The sequence below is a fragment of the Pelobates fuscus genome, chromosome 5 (genome assembly GCF_036172605.1).
Source record: "Pelobates fuscus isolate aPelFus1 chromosome 5, aPelFus1.pri, whole genome shotgun sequence".
NCBI lineage: Eukaryota > Metazoa > Chordata > Amphibia > Anura > Pelobatidae > Pelobates > Pelobates fuscus.
Window position 1 is genome coordinate 183182405 of NC_086321.1, and position 14336 is coordinate 183196740.

A 14336-nucleotide genomic window follows, 5' to 3' on the forward strand; every position below is an offset into this window, starting at 1 on the left:
GCGTGTTCTCACTGTGATTTTCACAGTGAGAAGCGCCTCTAGCGGCTGTCAATGAGACAGCCACTAGAGGCTGGATTAACCCTATTATAAACATAGCAATTTCTCTGAAACTGCTATGTTTATAAAAAAAAAAAAAGGTTAAACCTAGCTGGACCTGGTACCCAGACCACTTCATTAAGCTGAAGTAGTCTGGGTGCCTATAGTGGTCCTTTAATGAAGCAGTTTTAGTGTAGCCCCATGGAGCAAAAGCACAGCTTAGCGGAAAAGGGCCTTGACAGGGGTTAGGAGGCGGGCTTAGGAGGAAGGAAGATAGGAATGGAGTTATGGGTAAGTGGGCTGTCTATTTAAATAGGCAGCCATTTTATAACAGTCACTTTTAATTCCTACCTGGCTAAGTTTGTGTGCACTCCTGTGCTCATAGATTTGGCCTGGTGGGGTTTTCTCTTTTTTCTCCTTCTGCAGGGCCATGGACGAGGTGGAGAGACTGCTGGCGGGGATCCGGTCGGCGGCCCAGAACCAGGGAGCGGATTGGTTGCGGGCCCAACTTGGACCGGCCCTGGCGTTGGTGGCGGATCCGGAGAGAGGACGTCCTGTGCGGGCCAGGAGGCCACCGAGGAGGCTGAGCCCGGGCGCTGGGCCCGGTGAAGACACCCCTGGGACCAGCGGAGCGGCTGTATCGGGCCGAGGTGGGACCGGCGGCCGCATGGTTGAGGCGCTGCCTCCCGGCGCGCCGCGGGGGCCCGGGAGGATCGTCGCCCCTGACCGGGGCTCCAAGGCAAGCTGCAGCAGGTCCGGCAGCCGCATGGTCGAGGCTCGGCCTCCCTGCGCACTGCCGGAACCTCGGATTGCCACCACGCGGCGGGCGGCCGCCAGGACTGGTGCCGGCGCGGCTCCCTCGTTAGGTGAGGCCGCGCCTGGAGCGGGGACTGCGGCTGAGGTCGGGCGGTCCCCCGGAGTACATGGAGGCGTGGGCTCGCGGCCCAGGAGGGCGCCCCCTCCGACGGGAGCCGTGGATGTCGGTAGCGGAGCGGGGCCGTCGCACACTGGACCCCTGGACATGCAGGCGAGTACAGGGGGCTCCGGCAGGGGCCCTCTTGGAGGGCACGATAAAGGGGGTGCCCAGCAGGGGAGCCATAGGCGGGGGGAGGGGAGAGGGGGTAATCGGGGGCCTACTGGGGTTGTAGAAAAGGGGGGTGGTGGGAGTAATAAGGCACTAGGGAATTTAAGGGGACAGGTGGCTGGGCAGACCACTCAGGAGCACGTTAAGGGGATGAGTGAGGGGTTGCAGGGTAGGGGGGGTCCTCTTTGGGGGTGGGGGATGGGCCAGTAAGTCACAGTCTCTCGGGTTCGCATGGGGTGGGTAAGTCAACTTATAGGGCAGGGGCGTCGGGTCGGGGTGGGTCCGTTGGCCACGGGAGGAGTTCATCTTGTAGCAGTGGGCAGTTAGGGGGGCATGGTCTGAGGGGTGATCCGGAGTCTAGCGGGGGTAGTATTTCTCCCGTTAGGGCTAGGGGGTCCGCTGGGGCGGGGGGTAGGCCACGGGTCAGCCGGTCCACTTCAGATAGCTCAAGCGGGGGCAGGGGAGGAGCTCCCAGGCGAGGCAAACGGGGGCAGTCATCAGGTATGGATCGTAGGAGTCGTAGTCCCCGCGGCGGGGCTGCCCGGGCCCGTAAGGCGCGCGGCAGGAGAACTAGGCAGCGGGAGGCTTTGGTGTCCAGTAGGCGCTCCCTGGGGCGGGACGGGAGGGTGGCGCAAGGACAGTTCACCCTTCCCAGGACTTCTTCTCCTCGTTGCAGGTCTCAGAGTCGCTCCTCCTCAGTGTTGGCGAGGCACCGGGTTGGCTCCCCGGTCGGCGGGACATCGGCGGATGTCGCTCATCCTGGTCCAATGGCGGTGGACACTGCAGCCCCAGGCGATCCCGGAACGAGGGGCTTGGCCGGTGAGTCCTGTGAATCATTACACTCCTGCATGTTAGTTAACACACTACAAACACTTCTCCACTCACTGGGAGCGGGGGGTGGTACGGGTGGGAACGTAGGTCAGGTGTGGGAGCAAGGGGCTGTGGTCGCGAGTTCGGGGGCCGGGGTGGCTGCCGGGACCGGTTCGGGTGCGGACGTGGGGGAGGTGGCTGGATCGTCGGTCGCGGTGAGCGAGCGGGCTGAGTTGATCGGAGGTGGGGTCTCCGAGGCGGCCCGGCAACACGCCTACGTGTCGTTTGCGGGTCCTCTGGGGGTGCACCTCAAATCGGAGGTGAAGGAAAAGATCTGGAAGGGTGAATTCTGCGAGATCTTTTCCCTCCTCCCTCTGGAGGAATTTATCGACCTCAAAGAGGAAGATAAAAAAGATGAAAAGAAGGAGGAGGAGGAGAAAAGGAAACGGTATCGGAAGATACCAAAATCCTTTGGGAACTGGTTACGGGCGTTTTGCGTGCTGGCCAGTGTATTGGGCGAGAAATCCCCCAGTTTATGCTCATCCTTGTTTTGCTACCTGGATGGGATCTGGGAAGCGTACCGCACCTATGGCGGATTGGCATGGTGGCGGTACGACGAGCAGTTTCGGCAGAGACTGGCGGCAAATCCGGGTATGAGGTGGGACCAAATGGACCTGCCTCTATGGATGAAACTCATGATGGCGCAAAAAGCGCAGCCCTTTCAGCAAACGGCCGGCGGAAAAGGGCAGTCCGCCTCGTCGGCCGCCTTGCAAAAGGGCTTCTGCTGGCTCTACAATGAGGGCCAGTGTAAATGGGGGGCGACATGCCGTTTCAAACACGAGTGTTCGGGCTGTGGCGGCGCCCACGGGCTCCACCGATGCTTTAAGAAGGGGAAGTCAGGGAACGCCGGAGTCCCCACTACGGCCGGTGGTGGGGGGGCGTCCCCTGCCTCGGGGCTTCATTCCGGTGAAGCTCGACGCGATGGGGCCATGGCTAAGCCGCTACGGTAACAGGGCGGATGCCGCGGTGCTCAGGGACGGTTTCGAGCACGGGTTCTTCATCCCGTTCCGGGACAGGGTTGGGATGGGGGGACTGCGCAACCTAAAGTCGGTGGCGGAGTTTCCGGGGGTGGTGCGGGAGAAACTGATGAAGGAAGTGCGGTTAGGTAGGATGGCGGGACCGTTCACGGCACCGCCGTTGGAGGGTCTCAGGGTTTCCCCCTTAGGGGTGGTGCCCAAGAAGGAGCCGGGGAAGTTTAGGCTCATTCACCACCTCTCCTATCCAAAAGGAGCGTCGGTGAATGACGACATCGACAGGGAACTGTGCTCGGTCTCTTATGCATCATTCGACCGGGCGGTCGACCTGGTAAGGAGAGCTGGGCGCGGGGCACTGATGGCTAAGGTGGACATTGAAGCCGCATTTCGGCTTCTTCCGGTCCACCCGGTTTGTCATCACCTGTTGGGGTGTTTCTTTGAAGGGGGTTATTACGTGGACCTATGTCTTCCGATGGGGTGTTCCATCTCCTGTGCTTACTTCGAGAAATTCAGTACCTTTCTCGAATGGGTAGTGCGGATTGAGTCGGGTAACGGTGCATTGGTGCACTACCTGGATGACTTTCTCTGCGTGGGGCCGGCGGACTCCCCGGCGTGCCTGCACATGCTCAGAACGGTCGAATGGGTGGCGGGTCATTTTGGTGTACTGCTGGCAAGGGAGAAGACGGAGGGCCCGGCAGCTTGCCTTAGTTTCCTGGGTCTTGAGATAGATTCGAGGCTCGGGGAATGTCGGCTGCCGGCTGCGAAGTTGGAAGGTTTACGGGGCGTGGTGGCTGCGGTGGCGCGGGCTCGCAAGGTGACCCTGCGGCAGCTGCAATCTCTGGTGGGAATGCTCAACTTTGCATGCCGGGTGATCCCGATGGGTCGGGTGTTTAGCCGCAGCCTATCGGCTGCGACGGCCGGGGTGCGCTCCCCACATCATTTCATCCGGGTGTCAATGGCCATGCGGGCCGACCTGGCGGTGTGGGACACCTTCCTGCGGGACTTTAATGGGACAGTGTTTTTTCGGCAGGAGGGTGTATCGGCGTCAGAGCTGGAATTGTTTACCGACGCGTCGGGTAGCGTTGGCTTTGGGGCCTATTTTGCGGGTCGGTGGTGTGCGGAGCAATGGCCAGAGGCATGGAGGTCGAGCCCCCTTATGCGTAATATGGCTTTCTTGGAACTCTTCCCGCTGGTTGTCGCCATGGCGCTGTGGGGAGAGGGGCTGCGAGATCGTAAGGTGATCTTCTTCTCGGACAACATGTCCGTGGTGCACGCGGTCAATAACCAGTCTGCAGCGTCGAAACCGGTGGTTCGGCTGCTGCGGCGTCTTGTGTTGATGTGTATGTCACTAAATGTAGTCTTTCGCGCGCGCCATGTGCCGGGGTATTTGAATGAGGTGGCTGACGCACTGTCTCGTTTTCAGTGGTCCCGATTCCGGATGGCGGCCCCGGAAGCGCTGGAAGTGGGCCAGACGTGCCCAGACGAGATGTGGAATCTAGGAGCGTCTTGCTTGGGGGATTAGTGAAAGCTTCGCTGGCGCCGGCCACTTGGGCCGCCTACGATAAGGTTTGGAAATCCTGGGAACAGTCGCTACGAGGGCTGGATCAGGCGCGGGTGAGAGAGTCGCGCTTGGACGCCTTTTTGTGGTTTGCCTTTCGGCTACTAGCGAAGGAAGCGTCTCCCGCGGTGGTGGATAGGGCCATGGCGGCAATGGCGTTCTGGTTCAAACTCCGGGGGGAGGAGGATCTGACCAAGTCCTTCGTAATTAGGCAAGCACTCAAAGGGTACCGGAAGGGCCGGAGATCTCCTGATACCAGGCGCCCGGTGTCGGTGCGGGTGCTTGGGGACCTAATACGGGTCCTGCCGGAGATTTGTTTCGACGGGTTTGAGGTTTCCCTGTTTCGGGCCGCTTTCCTCCTGGCCTTTTTCGGGGCCTTCCGGGTTGGGGAGCTGGTGAGCTCCAACCGAGTGGTTTCCGGGGGGTTGCAGTTTTCGGGCATCCGGGTACTGGAGAACAAGTTGGTGGTGCACCTGGCCAGGTCCAAGACGGACGTCTTGGGAAAAGGCCGGGACGTGACGCTGGGTGCCCTGCCGGGCTCCGCGCTATGCCCGCTAGCCGCAGTGGCGGGGTACTTGGCTAGGAGGCCCGCGGGGGGGGGCTCGTTGTTGGTACACGCGGACGGGTCTTCACTGTCCCGGTTCCAATTTACCAAAGTCTTTCGGTCGGGCCTGGGTAAGCTGGGCCTGCAGGCGGACAGGTTTGGGACACATTCCTTCCGTATCGGGGCGGCCACGGAGGCCACACGCTTGGGGTTTGGCGACGATTTAGTGAAGCGGATTCGGAGGTGGGAGTCGGTGAGGTTCCGATCTTATGTTCGCTTGGGTTTATTGGATTGAGATTTGTGTTCCCGGATGGGGACGGGGTTGTCTGACAGTCTGTTTATTTCTTCCCCAGGCCGGGTCGCATGGATCGTGGGACACTCTTTTGTCGTTGGGGCTGAAAGGAGGGCCGCAGCTCGAGCTCAAGGCCAGCAGCTGGGCTTTCCGAGGGAACACCTGTTAGTGCGATGGTTTGGGTACCGGGGAGGTTGCTGGGGGGATGTCTGCGGGGCCGTGTTCAGGATGGTGGCTGGTGGGCGGAGGCCCGATCTGCTGGTCATACATGCCGGGGGCAACGACTTGGGTCTGACGCCGCAGCGTCGACTGGTAAAATGGATGAAACAGGACCTCAACAAGTTGAGGGACCTGCTTCCGGAGGTGATGCTGGTCTGGTCGGAGATGGTCCCGAGGCGGCGGTGGCGCCACGCTCGGGACCCAGGGGCCATAGATAGGTGCAGGAAGAAAGTGAACAGCTTGATGGCGAGCTTTATTCGGAAGTTGGGGGGGTAGTGGTGCGGCACAGTGAGTTGGAGGAGGGGCTGCTAGGCTACTACCACCCAGACGGTGTTCATCTCTCGGCTGTGGGCTGGGATCTGCTGAACCTGGGTTGGCAGGAGGGGATGCAGAAAGTACTTTTTATTCGGGGTGGCGGAGCTCAGACGGCTTAAGGGGTCAAGGTCTGAGCTAGTGGCGGGATGGGGAGCTGAAGGAGAAGAAATAGGCTCCCCAGGAGGAACCGGATGGAATTGGAAAATGGTGGACATTGGTGGTTGGTAGGTTTCGAGTCCTGTCGGTGGCTCAGAACCTGGTGGGGTAGGGGTATCCGGGTATACCCCTGCCGTGGTTAATTAATGGTTTGGCACTTTAAATTGGTTCATGTTGGAATAATTTGATATGTTATGTATTTGTATATACGTGTTATTTATATTGGGGTCATTGCCTTTTATATTGACAGAAGGATACGGGTGCAAGGGCAAGTATGGGGGGCAATGACCCATGTTTACATGTTAAATTATTTGGTTATGTTATATTATGATATTATTATAATGGTTATTAGTTGAAATTGTTAATAAAGCTGTGGACAATTTTTCCCATATATCTCTAGTGTCAGTGCATTATTGGGTAAGGTATGTGGGTTGGTTGTCCTGGATTCCGACTGCCCATATGGCGACTATACACCGGTCATGTATAGATAAGGCCTCTGAAGTTTCACTGCTCAATTTTCTGCCATTTAGGAGTTAAATCACGTTTGTTTCTGTTTATGCAGCCATAGTGTGAGGGAATATAGCTTGATTCCAATGTTCAGCATAATTAAATTAAGACCTACATCTAATGCTCTTTATATGTAATGAACTTTTTCTCTGTAAAATGCTGTATACGTGTCAGCATAAGTTGCGTTCTCTGTTCTCTGTGTAGAGAAACTGCTATGTTTACCTATGGGTTAATCCAGCCTCTAGTGGCTGTCTCATTGACAGCCGCTAGAGGCGCTTCTGCGCTTCTCACTGTGAAAATCACTGTGAGAAGACGCTGACGCCTATAGGAAAGCATTGAGAAATGCTTTCCTATGGACTGATTGAATGCGCGCGCAGCTCTTGCCACGCATGCGCATTCGGCGCTGACGTCTGACGAGGGAGGAGAGTTCCCAAGCGCCCAAGGGAGCCCAGCGCTGGAGAAAGGTAAGAGTTTAACCCCTTCAGCCTGGCAAGAGTGGGGCCCTGAGGGTGGGGGGACAAACAAGTTTGTTTTCCTGGCACTATAGTGGTCCTTTAACTACATTATTTGTTTTTAAACCTTCCAGCTAAGCTGCAACAATATTGTGTATAAATACACCCTAGTTTGAATAAACGAACAGGAAGTCATTCTTGATTCTCAAACATTTGTGTCTTGTGTTAATTGCTTCTCCAGGCACCTGATATAATTTGGGTTCCCCTGAATATAAATATTAAATCCTTTCTCCATATCAATTTGGTGCCTTAACCCGGGATCTGACGGTCAAAAATACTTGGACACCAGTGTGCTGGCGAGCGTTCCTCTGACCGCGAAATCAGCTGCAGCAAGGTGAGAAAAATTATTTACTTTTCTACCTATATAATTTGGCTCTCGGATCTACGTCCCTGTCAGTCTGTCTGGGTAAGAAGTGACTGAAAAATGTCAGATCCAAAGAACTTGTTTTCATGTGGATGTTGTTATGTCTTGTGAAAGGAATCGAGATAGTGGAATATATCTGTGGGTTTCAAGTTATTTTTATTGTTTGCCTTGTCATTTGTTTTATAACTCGAGTCAGAATCCTCAGAATTCCACTGCAGTGGTCCTAAGTGTGTAAACACTGTATTGTATAGTCTTGTCTTGGTTAAGGGAATAATTAACCCTTACAGTCTCATAGGTATAGGTACCATGGGTAATTCCCAAAGTACACAGGAGGAATTCACTGCTTTAACTATAGTGAAATATCATAAAGGCAAAGATGCAGTTAAGAACATAAACAAACTTTTAAAGAAAGCTAGCATGCCTTCCGAAGGCACCTTGGACTCCTAGATATGGAGAGAATTTATGGTTAATTACCGAGGATGGTTAGAAGATAATAATTTAGTTGAGACAGCCCAGAAATGGCATGAACTAACTAAGACTGGATGTAGGGAAACCACCAGAAAGGGTACACCTTATTACCAATGTTTTGGTAGTCTGGGAAATAATTAATCCACAGACTCCCCCAGCAAGCCGCCCCCTTACCCGGATAAGGATGAGAGTGACCCTAAGTCACTCAACAAACCCCTTGGGTCTCTGTCTCTACTACTAATCCAGTTACTCAGAAACCTTACTGGATTCGCTACAGATGTGAATGGACTAACCCTTGGTGGGAAGAAAAAAGTAGAAGTTGTGGGTTCCCTAGACCACCAGATCACCACCTCACTCAGGGCCGGACTGGGATAAAAATTCGGCCCGGGCATTTTTTTATCACAGCGGCCCACTAAGAAGGGGCGGTGCAGAGAGGGTGTGTTTTGTCGTCACTAACGACAAACACGCCCCCTTCTCAAAGTGCAGGCCAGGGCAGACCATGCGCAGAGCTCTGCTAAAGAGCTCTAGCATGAGAAAAAAGCCCTGTATTTGTTCTGCACAGTGCAAGCAAATTTAATAACATGCTTGCACTGTGTTTCCTTGCAACTTGTCTCTGGTGTCTCTATAAATGGATACCAGGAGACAAAAATGCCAGGAAAGAGTATTGTGCATGTGTTTGGAGCCTGCTTGTGGGATTGTGTGTGTGTGTGTATAGAGTGAACTGATTGTGGTGTGGTATTGTGTAATAAGGTCGGTTTTAGTCGTGTTGTGTTTGTGGTGTAATGTAATGCATATGTGGCTAGGGTCTGTAAAGAATGTGTGTATAGGGGATGTAGCAAGTGTGTGCATACAGGCTATAGTGTGTGTGTGTGTGTGTATATGTGATGTAGTGTTTGTAGAGAGTGTGTGTTTAGGGGTGTAGTATGTGTTTGCTTACAAGGAATCTAGTGTGTGTATAGGGTATCCAGAGTGTGTATGTCAGGAATGTAGTGTGTGTGTGTGTGCGTATATATATATATATATATATATATATATATATATATATATATATATTATATATATATATTTGAAAGTATTGTGTATGTGTGTGGTGCAGTATGTTGGGGAGGTTCGGTGTGTATGTGAGGGGTGCAGTATGTGTGTATGATGGATGCTGTGTGTGATGTGTGTGAGGGTGCTGTGTATGAGGGTGCTGTGTATGATGTGTGTGAGAGTGCTGTGTATGATGTGTTTTGTGATAGTGCTGAGTGTGATGTGTGTGAGTCCTAAATGTGATGTATGTGAGAGTGCCGAGTGTGATAGTGCTGTGGATGATGTGTGAGAGTGCTGTGTGTGATGTGTGTGAGAGTGCTGTGTATGATGTGTTTTGTGATAGTGCCGAGTGTGATGTGTGTGTGAGTCCTAAATGTGATGTGTGTGAGAGTGCCGAGTGTGATAGTGCTGTGGACGATGTGCGTGAGTGCTGAGTGTGATGTGTGTGAGAGTGCTGTGTATGATGTGTTTTGTGATAGTGCTGAGTGTGATGTGTGTGTGAGTCCTAAATGTGATGTGTGTGAAAGTGCCGAGTGTGATAGTGCTGTGGATGATGTGTGTGAGAGTGCTGAGTGTGATGGGTGTGAGAGTGCTGTGTGTGATGGGAGTGAGAGTGCTGTGTGTGAAAGTGCTGTGATGGGTGTGAGACTGCTGTGTGTGATGGGAGTGAGAGTGATGGGTGTGAGAGTGCTGTGTGTGATGGGAGTGAGAGTGCTGTGTGTGATGGGAGTGAGAGTGCTGTGTGTGATGGGAGTGAGAGTGCTGTGTGTGAAAGTGCTGTGATGGGTGTGAGACTGCTGTGTGTGATGGGAGTGAGAGTGATGGGTGTGAGAGTGCTGTGTGTGATGGGAGTGAGAGTGCTGTGTGTGATGGGAGTGAGAGTGCTGTGTGTGATGGGAGTGAGAGTGCTGTGTGTGATGGGAGTGAGAGTGCTGTGTGTGAAAGTGCTGTGATGGGTGTGATACTGCTGTGTGTGATGGGAGTGAGAGTGATGGGTGTGAGAGTGCTGTGTGTGATGGGAGTGAGAGTGCTGTGTGTGATAGTGATGTGTGTGCTGTGTGTGAATGTTAGAATGGATTGAGTGTTGGGGGGGGTAAAATAAAATAGTAGGCATTATGTCCCCCCCCCCCTTCTTACCTTTAGCCTGGGAGGGGGGGACCGGCATGCTGGTGAGTGGGTGGGGGGGACCGGCACTCCGACACCATCCCTGGTGGTCCAGTGGTGAGTGAACTCTAGCCTGAGGGCTAGAGTTCACTCTCGCGAGATCCGGCCGTTGCCATGGCAACGCGCCGGATCTCGCGAGAGGAACCCGGCGGAGCTGCAAGATAGAGCTCCGCCGGGTCCTCTCCCTCCCTCCCCAGCCGCATGTGTCTCCAAGGGGGCCGGTGAGGGAGATCTATGATCTCCTCACCGGCCCTTCATTGAAAACAGCGGGGCCGGCGCTCGGATAGTGCCGGCCCTGCATAGACCGGCAGGGGAGATCCTGGGACCTTCCCCTGCCGGCCTCGGCCCATGGCCACCGCGGCCCACCGGGCATTTGCCCGGTGTGCCCGATGGCCAGTCCGGGCCTGACCTCACTCATCCCGCACAGAGTGAAGTACCACCAAATCCACTCTTATAGTTCTCCGTCATGGAACCACTCTGGGTGCCCCTGACACCTCTGGTCTCCCAGAGCCTGACCAATCTTGCATCATTGCCATAGAACCAGATGCAGGCGCTAAAGTTGTTATGGTACTTTTTCAGTAAACCAAAATGTTTAAAATGTCTATCTGTTCCTGTCCAAATTAAAAAGAATTGAATTGCGTATATACGCTGAAGTAATTCAGTCTGACACACGGAGTTCAGGTTAAAATAACTTCGAGGAAATTTATTGGCAAGTGCAGAATCAGAGGGCGCGCAGGCCCTTTTAAGAGACATTTTCGTCATCATTGATTATCAAGATATCAGTGAATAAACATCATTAATTGGATTAATTGTTAAGTGTCTGGATTAGTGTCCACAATATAATTAATTGGATCAAAAACTAAGTGGTTAGTTCCGTGTCCACCCACCAAGAGGTGGTATTATTTTAGACACGGGTGGGGACAAGGGGGTCTTGAGCGTCATTTTACTCGGTCGGTGATGTCAGATCTCGTGGTTAGGTGCAAGGTCTCTTATGAATAGAACATTTCATTACTACTGTGTTCTCATGGCCTTTAAATTATACTATGTTGCGAGTTAGGGGAAATTCAGCAGTTCCTGGGTTAGTCATATCTTTATGGAGAACACAGTCTTTGTCTATTGTATTAGATGTGCTGAGAAATTCTGTCATGTAATGTAGTTTTCATATGGAGAAGTCAGGTTATGAGGACAAAATGGAGGATTTGTCACAGTATCAGGTTAAAATGGAGTTAGTGCAGTAATTCAATACAAGTACAATAAAGATTTTTTAATAATTCTACATCAGTCCCCCCTATGAAATGTTAAATTCTAAGAGATAAAAACTTTATTTGTTAATATCAGAAGACGTGTTAGCCCAAAGGCACAGAAACCCCGTGGCCGCTAGCTAGGTGTTAATGCAAAGTGCAAGTCTGTCCCTAATTCTGACCCTAATAGGCTAACTCATCTGTCAGTATGGCTCTCGAACACTTCACACACATGGGTGGCCCATGGCGGCTAACCCACCACTTCTCCACACGGGGCCTTTACCATTCACTGACAGATGCTGTCCCTAAGGTGGTCCCTTCCTAGAACTCTCGCACTTTATCATCAAAAGGGATAGATTGCAGCGGCAAACAGGGTGAGTTGAGATCCTGGAAATCTTGGTCATCAACTTCAAGATGTGTGAAAGTGGGTGCCACTTGGTCAACAGTCTTCGTGAGGGCTTTTCTCAGACAAGGGAAGACACAACAAAAGAGAAGAGCAAAGATAAAAAGGAAAATTAGAATTGCCATACCAATATGCATTAAAGCCTTTTGCCAACCCGTCATCCAACCAAACCATCTGTCCCAGGGATCTTTTATCCCAGAATTTCTTTTTAACTCTTCAGAGAGGTCATTTAATTTTTCTATGGCTAAAGTAACTTTACCATTAGGGCCTGTGTTTTCTGGGATGTAGGTACAACATGTCATGGTGTCGGGCAAAATTTTACATACCCCTCCTTTTTCGGCTAGGATCATATCTAGGGCTATTCTATTCTGGAAGGCCATTTGGGATGTGGCCTGTAACTGTTCGGCTAATCCCTGGAGGGCGTCTCTGGTGTAATTAACAAAACGCTGTTGGTTGTAATAAATATAATTTATCCAGTTTAAATTCTTGTTTGCGGTAACTATGGTAAAAATTGATTCAAATCCTGCAGCAACCTCATCTCTTGCTTTAAACTCATTGGGTACCCCCCTAGGCACCCCAATGGCATCAATGTAAATGTGAGGGTCAAAACTTCCTTTTACTGGGGCTTCACGCTTACCCTTAGTGTGGCTGGGCTCATGGGTGTTGAGGTGTGTGTCAGAGATAATGTGTATAGGCATAATGGCCTTAGTCAAAGTACACTCCCCCCACCACTCTGTGTCCATTCTGGATCTTAACTGTAAATCCCCACACAACCAGTAAATATCTCCTAATGACCTAGTGTGATGCTGCAGTAAACGTACAGGAACAGTTCTATATGTAGCACAATAACCTTCGGGAAAGTTACCCACAAATTTACCAATTCCATCGTGCATGGCATAGCAAGTGTAATTACCTTTATATATTGTAATACCATTAGGAGGTCTGACATTTTTGGCTAGAAGAGGATACTCCGCTGTCCATGCTTGACATAGAGACCTGTTGAAATTATATTGGTAGGCAAAAAGACTTAGAACACAATTTTCTGCATCTACTGGCAGGGTTAAAGGTACAGTGCCCAGATGAGGCCGGGCACCACCACACACATAGCATGCGGTTCTGTTATGCTTGTTGGCATTATATTTCATCCATTCTAACCATAGGTTAACATCATTAAAACCTGTTTCAGCGGCCATGGTATCTTCAAAGGTGGGGTTAGCAATGGCCATCATGTCCTTAAAGGACTGGATGTGTGGTTTTAATGGATTTATGACCATGTGAGTAGCTCCTCGCCACTCAGGGGAATTACACATATCTTTAAGGTATAAATGCCCTAATTTAGTATAGGAACCCTTTTTCCAATACATTCCCAATACATATCGGTCTGCATCTGTTGGGCTTGGATGCTCAATATTAAGAATTAATTTCATTGGTGTGCCTCCTCCAGGCTTTCTTAGAGTCATTCTTTGAAGGAGGGACCTACCATGATCATCTACTTTAGATAAGGCACTTTTTGGCTTGTAACCCCAGGAAGGCCCGGCATTCCATCCCGCCGCCCCCCAACGGCCACAATTGTGCCCCCATTGTTTGTCAACTACACAAACATATGGGTCTTTTGCATGGGGGATATCTCTATAGATATTCTGGATTTGTGCTGTAGAGAATGGGCATTCTACGATGTCACAATAATCAAAGGTATAGGTAGCCACACGGGTACATGATGAATTATACCAGAAGGTGTACCCACTAACATCTTTTGTGATGGCTACTTGCTGGGCCTTAATTAAACTAATTAAGGAGACAATGTACCAGAAGTACATGGTTGTGCGGTATCTGCTTCCTCTGGGGCAGGAGACTTTTTGCAGTGGGAAGCGTGGATCCAATGTGGCCTACCGGCCACTTTGACGGAGGTTGCAGTGATCAGGAGAACTTGGAATGGCCCGTCAAATCTTGGTTCCAGGGTACTTTTCCGCACAAACTTCTTGACCAGAACCCAATCTCCGGGAAGCAGGTTATGGGTACCTGTGTCCAAATCAGGATCTGGAATTGAAGAGAAAACTTGGGCATGTATTTTGTTCAAGACACTTGCAAGTTCAGTTACATAGTCTACTAAAACATCAGATTGAAGCTGTAACTGTTGCGGATAATAACAACCTAGTCTGGGTGCTGTCCCAAATAGAATTTCATATGGGGATAACGAGTGCTTCCCTCTAGGTGTGTGTCTAACGCTGAATAAAGCTATTGGCAGGCTTTCTGGCCAGGGCATCTTTGTTTCTTGTGACATTTTTAACATTCTGGCTTTTAGAGTGCCATTCATGCGCTCTACTTTACCACTACTTTGTGGGTGGTAAGGGGTATGAAAGGCTAGGGTCACCCCCAGAGCAGTCCAAATTTCTTTAGTTACTGTTGCAGTAAAGGCTGGGCCCTGATCACTTTCAATGACTTCTGGAAGTCCAAATCTACATACAATGTCTGTCAGTAGACGTTTTGCGGTTAATTTTGCAGTGATATTGGCCACTGGGTAGGCTTCTGGCCAGCCTGAGAACATGTCCACTATTACTAGTGCATATTCATGAGGCACACTCTTGGGCATTTGAATG